Source organism: Myotis lucifugus, unplaced genomic scaffold (assembly GCF_000147115.1).
Source record: "Myotis lucifugus unplaced genomic scaffold, Myoluc2.0 scaffold_6558, whole genome shotgun sequence".
Lineage (NCBI taxonomy): Eukaryota > Metazoa > Chordata > Mammalia > Chiroptera > Vespertilionidae > Myotis > Myotis lucifugus.
In genome coordinates, this window is record NW_005877606.1 from 1,665 (window position 1) to 8,479 (window position 6,815).

Here is a 6,815-nt window from a genome sequence, read left to right on the forward strand (position 1 = left end):
TTGTTCTCATAGTGTTAGGCATCCAGTCCTGCTACATGTCGGTGTATTGCTTTAGAATAGGGTATCTCCAAATTTGTTTCTGCTCCTACTCCTTCTGAGTCTTGCCCTATTAAAGGCTGCTACTATAGGCCTGTTATGTGCTAGAAGATCATTTTTTTCTTGACCAAAATCATATTCTCCAAATGCTTGAGAAAATATTATCATGCCCTTTGCCCTGTTTCGATACATGGACATGGAAGGAGGAAAGAAACTAGCTGGCAGACCTTGCCTCTGATCTATCCTGAGTGCCTTGTATTCATGGGCTCAGTACAGGGCACACAGTCTGTTCTGTTCATCCACAGAGGGTCCACTAGAAAGAATGTCTAAATGGGAAGAATGACACAGTCTCAATAATGCCACAGATAACATTTATTTTGGACACAAGCTCTTTAGAATCGGCCAATCCACCATTTTAGATCTTCATCTTCTGGGACTGCACGTCAAGGGATAGACAGTTGCCAGGAATGGTGTGTGGAAAACATTATGCCAAGCACTGGATCCATGCATTCATGAGCAATCTTCTGGGGGCTGTCTCCAGGCAGGCTTACACCCCCATTCTTATTCCACAAGGTCATCAACACCACCCTTTTAAAATATAAATTTGATTATGACATTTCCTCTGCTCAGAAACCTCCAGCAGTTTACCAAACTCTTTGGCAAGGCAGCTCATTCCTTTCTGGACCCTGGCTTGGATGATCCTCTACTGAGATGTTGCAACTTCTACTGACCACAATCTCAATCACTTTCCCATCTCCAGTGTAGGACCTACATTTCCCCATCATCTGTACTGCCCTTCCTTACTGTGGCAAACTTTATGCCTCCTTTAAGCTGTTCCTTAAATGTTCTCTACTCTCTGACAACCTTCCCAACCTCCACTGATCCACCAACCGAGGCAAAACCAGTAACTCTTCCTTGTGCTTCCACAGACCTTAGTAGAAATTTGTGCAAAGCTGTGGCCACCCTGGGTTGTAATTATTTACATAGTTCTGTCTCCATGAACTAGCTGTGTTTACCTTTTTATCTCAACTTCAGCACAATGCCTGACTGACACAGGAGATACTCCATAATTGGGGTTCTCCTTCCTTTCCCTCTGCCTCCCAGGATCACCCATTTTCAAGGAAGAGTGAAGCCCCCTTGGCAGGGAAGGGGAAGGAGGGTGGCAAACCTAGGGTCAGTAATGACCTGTGAATCTCGGATCTTGGTTACTTGTCTCTAATGAGAGCCCATCGGGGACAGAGACAGGGATAGGGCTTCTCTTTGAGGAGAGGGTCTTAGATAATGCAGCCAGGTGTCCTTCTGCCATTCACTTCCAGCCTCTTTCTCTCGGAGTTACCCAGACTTCTGTGTGCAGTGGACATGTGAACATCCATCAGCCCCAGGAAAGTCCACTGGGGAGTAGTTAACACCCTTGTCAGCTCTTGACTGATTTATACTCACCACATGGACAGCAGGTTTGCATACATGGCCACATCCATTGCTGCAGCATTTCATTCCAGTGGGACATGATTCATCTCCTGTGCACCATTCAGCACAAAGCCCAAGGGTGCCTTTGGCCAGGTTGGGGCAGAGTCCAGGTCTGCTTTCCCCTGAAACATACAATGGTGTGTGTGGAGTCTGGAATAGTCACTAACCAGGTATGAAAACTGCTGTTAGAAGTCAACGGGCTCACTGCTAGCAGGACTGCCACCTCCTTCATTTCTTCCTTTGTACTCCTGGACCCTCCCTCATCCTCGGCATCTCCACTCTCACACTGAAGCCCCCATTGCCACAGTCTGGCCCTTAGGAGACTGTTCTCCCTGCTACAAAGGCTGCCCAGTCCCAGCAGGCAAGAAACCTGCTCTGTCATAAGCCTCTTCTTTCCACTTTAGAAGAAGATATTAGAAACATCTGTGATCCCAGACATCCATCTTCCCACCACACAGGTACCTCATGTTCATCCCAGGGCTACTCTGTGTTGGAGCCCTACATCCAAGGCACATGTAGAGAGAGCCCCAACTTTTAATAAGGCCCAACCTGATCTGATAAGAAGAATGGGGCCCTGTCTGGTGATGCTCAGTTGGTTGGAGCATCGCCCCCACACACTGCAAGTTTTGCAGCCTCAGTCCCCACTTGGGCACCTATGGTGGGCAAACAATCGATGTCCTCATTTATCTCATATTCTCTCTCTCTCTCTCTCTCTCTCTCTCAAATCAATTAGCATCTCTCAGGTGGAGGATTAAAAAAGAAGAGGAGTGGGAAAAACAAGGTGATCACTCCTGAAGTTTAAAGAAAGTGGGTCTTATCAAGACCAAATCTCCACCCTGTGCTGTGGAGCCTTCCAGGTAAGAAGCTGGGCTCTGAGCCTCCTCTGCTCTCAGGTAGGACCCCCTCAGCACCCTTACCTCCATTACGTCTCTGAGCGAAGGCCATCTCCATCCCCAAGATGACAAAAGCCACTAGAACAAAGACTGTGCCTGTCTTCATGTTGGCCTTTGATATGAATGCACACACTGAGCCCAGCCCCAATTTATACCTTCATTGACACCGGAGAGGAGTGTGGGGTGGAGCACAACAGGAAATGTACAACATGATCTAGTTACTTTGTTCTATTTCATAACTGGTTTTTCTCTAATTATGGTATGTTTTCTTATAGATGCAAATCCAAAAGGAGAATTCATTGCTACATCACAACTTGGCACTGTTTCTCTGGTGTCATTAGAAAAAGTGGCCAAAGAAAATAATTTTCTTTGTATAACTTAGAATTTCAGAGTAACAGCTTAAAACTGTGAAGCTACGTGTTATTCCACCTGGTGCCTCCTGGAGGTCCCGTTCCAGGAGGACTCAATGTGCTTCTGGGAGAGATGGTGAACGGGTTGTGCCGTGGTGCCATCCAGGGCTGAGATCCCCAAGTGGGGGTGGAAGAAGACCACCCCTTAATCACAAAGTAAGGTAGTAAGGTTGCTCACCGATTACGGCCAAAGGTGATCCTGAGTGGGGGGTGAAAGGATTGAGAAAAGACAGACAAGAGAATGAAAGCTGGGTTTCGGTGGGACGCTGCTCCCTTTGAGTAGACAGCGCCAGCGCCCACAAGCCGTGTCTTTATTTTATAGCAGATGCCACGAGGCAAAGTAGGGGCGTGATCACGTTGTTTACAGCATTCTCGTGAGTTCCAACCTCACTCAACTACATGCACCTGAACTCTATAACAAGGCATGTGGGGCTATGTGTTCGGACCGTAGGTTCAAGCTTACAACCCACAGCCGTTGGCTATAATTGTGCTGGGAGGGCCCTGCCCTCCAGCTGGGACTTGCACGTGGCAATGAGAGGACCCCGTCCTTTCATTAGTCTGAGACTTGAACCTGGCCATAACACTGTAGCCACGCCCCACATATCCTCCTTTTGTTTTTAAACACGCCTATTTACATTATCCAAAAAGCTCTAAACAAATTATTCAACATCATCAAAACATACTTCTGGTTATTAACAAAACTACAGACACAGCAATGTTAACAAGAGCGAACAAAACTCTGGCTAATAACAACGCAATACCAATGCAAAACCAAACTACGAACATGTCAACATTTTCAGGACATTCCACCCAGGGTCCTTAGATTTAGCTCCGCAAGATTTTACAGAAAACTGACAGTTCACCAATGCTAGCATAGCTTCCACTTGCTTTTCTAACATCTGCTTGGCCTCAGTTGCCATCTTCTTCAGCTGACTCCATGCTGATACCTCGGGCACTAGCATAGTAAGATGCCGCCGATGCAAAGATGTCGTAGATGCAAAATTAGTCCCCTGGATCAGGCTGTTTGGACGGTTGACCTCGGCACTGAGTAGGCATCAGTCCCAGTCAAATCAGCCCTGTCCACGCAGGTGGAAGTCTGGTCCCTTCTCAGCCTCTTTCTTTATCCGCAGCTGCATGGAAACGAGCAACCCTTGGTCCTGCAGAGCTGGAGACTTCCAATTCTGAGTCTGGGGTCTCACACAGACCCAAAGTCCCAGGGAGCTGAGCTATCAGGTCACACAAGCAAAGATAACCAATGCCTAGAAACAATGCAACTACTGCAAGAGCTTACAATCTCGATCTAAAACAAAAATTACTTCCTTAAACTTCATCCACCACAGCCATCTTCTGCTTTACAGTAGCTTAAACAAAACCTAGGAGATTTCTACCTTATTTTGTACCTCCTAATTACTTACTTTCTACCACTTATTTCTACTTATTTCTCTATTTCTACAGCTCATTTCTTACCGTTTATTTTTCATTTATTTCTCTACCTCTAACTATGAACTATAGGTCGGCTTGGCTGCCCTTGCCCACACCTTCCTGGGTTGCAACCGCCGCTTACAGAACCATAGGTAAGTCTGGCTGCCCTTGCCCAAACCTTTCCTGGGTTGCAACCCTGCTTATTTCTACATTTCTACAACTTATTTCTACTTATTTTCCACCGTTTATTTCTACAGCTTGTTTCTACCTTACCGCTTATTTTCTAACGTCTACCACTTACTTTCTATTGCTTATTTCTTTCTACCGCTTTCTATTTCTACCGCTTATTTCTACTTATTTCTCTATTCCTACAGCTTATTTCTACCGCTTATTTCTACTTATTTTTCTATTCCTACAGCTTATTTCTACCACTTATTTCTACTTATTTCTCTATTTCTACAGCTTATTTTTACTTATTTCTCTATTCCTACAGCTTATTTCTACCACTTATTTCTACTTATTTCTCTATTTCTACAGCTTATTTCTACTTATTTATTCCTACAGCTTATTTCTAGCACTTATTTCTCTATTCCTACAGCTTATTTCTACCGCTTATTTCTACATATTTCTCTATTTCTACAGCTTATTTCTACAGCTTATTTCTACCACTTATTTCTACCACTTATTTCTCTATTCCTACAGCTTATTTCTACTTATTTCTCTCTTCCTACAGCTTATTTCTACCACTTATTTCTACTTATTTCTCTATTTCTACAGCTTATTTCCTACCACTTATTTTTTACAGCTTATTTCTACTTATTTCTCTACCTCTAACTATGAACTATAGGTAGGCCTGACTGCCCTTGCCCAAACCTTTCCTGGGTTGCAACCCCTGCTTATTTTTTTTTTTCTACAGCATATTTCTACTTATTTTCTGCTGCCGCTTATTTTCTACTTCTTATTTCTATATTCCTACAACTTATTTCCTACTCTCTATTTCTACGGCTTATTTTCTACTGCTTACTTTCTACTTATTTCTCTATTCCTACAGCTTATTTCCTACCGCTTAGGTCTCTATTTCTACCACTTATTTCTACCTATTTCTCTATTTCTACAGCTTATTTCTACCTTACCTATCTTTAGCTTAACAAAACCTAAGAGAATTCTTATTTTCTACTGCTTATTTCTACCACTTTTTTGTTGTTGTTGTTGTTTTTAGGGATCCACTTCTTTTTATGCTTTTGTACCTTATTTCTTGACTATCTTTTACTTATTCTCTCCTTAAGAAATTTAAAAATGCTTCAATTAAGTATTGCCCCATGTTTTACACCAAGCTATTACCAAACCACAGCTCCCTACCTTATTTTTGTTTTTTGGCCTTCTTACTTTTGCTTTTTAAGCTTACTCTCTGCGTGCTTTGAAGCCTCCTTTCACCTGACCACTTTTTAAATTCCCCTGAACCCAGACCTGTTCGGACGCCACCTGTTCTGGCCAAAGGGGCCTTCTCGGGCACCACTTGTTTTGGCCAAGCTCAGTCCCTGTTCGCAGAACTCAGTCCCTGGTCAGGCGCCACTTGTTATGGCCAAAGGTGATCCTGAGTGGGGGGGTGGAGGGTGAAAGAACTGAGAAAAGACAGACAAGAGAATGAAAGCTGGGTCTCGGTGGGACGCTGCTCCCTTTGAGGAGACAGCGCCAGCGCACACAAGCCGTGTCTTTATTTCATAGCTGATGCCACGAGGCAAAGTAGGGGCGTGATCACGTTGTTTACAGCATTTTCGTGAGTTCCAGCCTCACTCAACTACATGCACCTGAACTCTATCACAAGGCACGTGGGGCCACGTGTTCGTACCATACGTTCAAACTTATAACCATAGCTGTTGGCTATAATTGTGCTGGGAGGGCCCTGCCCTCCAGCTGGGACTTGCACGTGGCAATGAGAGGACCCTGTCCTTTCTTTAGACTGAGGCTTGAACCTGGCCAAAACACTGTAGCCATGCCCCACACTCATCTGAGGAGATGGATGTTCAAAGATCACAAGCTGGCATGAACCTTGGGTATTGAAAGACAGGGTCCACTCTTTCTTTTTTTTTAGGGTCCATTCTTGATGGCTGGTGTGGTCTCTGAGCCTACCCTGCTCCATACTGAGAGGTCCGTAGAGAGAGGCCTGTGGGTGAGCTACAATGAGCTGAACTACAGGAAAATACTGTTAACAGTTGCACAGGGGCCTGAGTAAGAAGCTCGCCCTCTTTCTTATGCCAATTACAGAATTTCAGAGAAGGGGTATAGAGGTAAAACTCCAATGACTATAGGAATGAAGAGAAGCCTGCTTTGTCCTTGGGGGTCAGATCTGGGACAAGCACCTCATGAGCACCTATGGGGAGGCCAGGATGAGGTACTCTAAGATCACAGGAACACTAAGCGAACCAAAATAGGAGGGCTCAGACCAGCCATCCCAGGTAGTTAGCTCACACCCAGCATCTCAGACTCTTTGGATGCTCAAAGGGACAGCACCCAGGACTCCTCCATCTGAAGAAGGGACCAGAGTATCTGAAGAAGACATGCAGCTCAGTACAGGGTAGAGATCAAT

General features: G+C 44.8%; 1 long non-coding RNA gene across 1 annotated transcript; it reads right to left on the reverse strand.

Annotated features, from left to right (window-relative positions):
• Nucleotides 1-386: 386 nt before the first annotated feature.
• On the reverse strand, nucleotides 387-2,552 carry LOC106696002. Its single transcript, XR_001346943.2, has 3 exons — nucleotides 2,421-2,552; nucleotides 1,477-1,625; nucleotides 387-624 (listed from the first exon to the last, which is right to left on the reverse strand). It is a non-coding gene; the product is annotated as an uncharacterized LOC106696002 (long non-coding RNA).
• Between the last annotated feature and the right edge of the window lie 4,263 nt (nucleotides 2,553-6,815).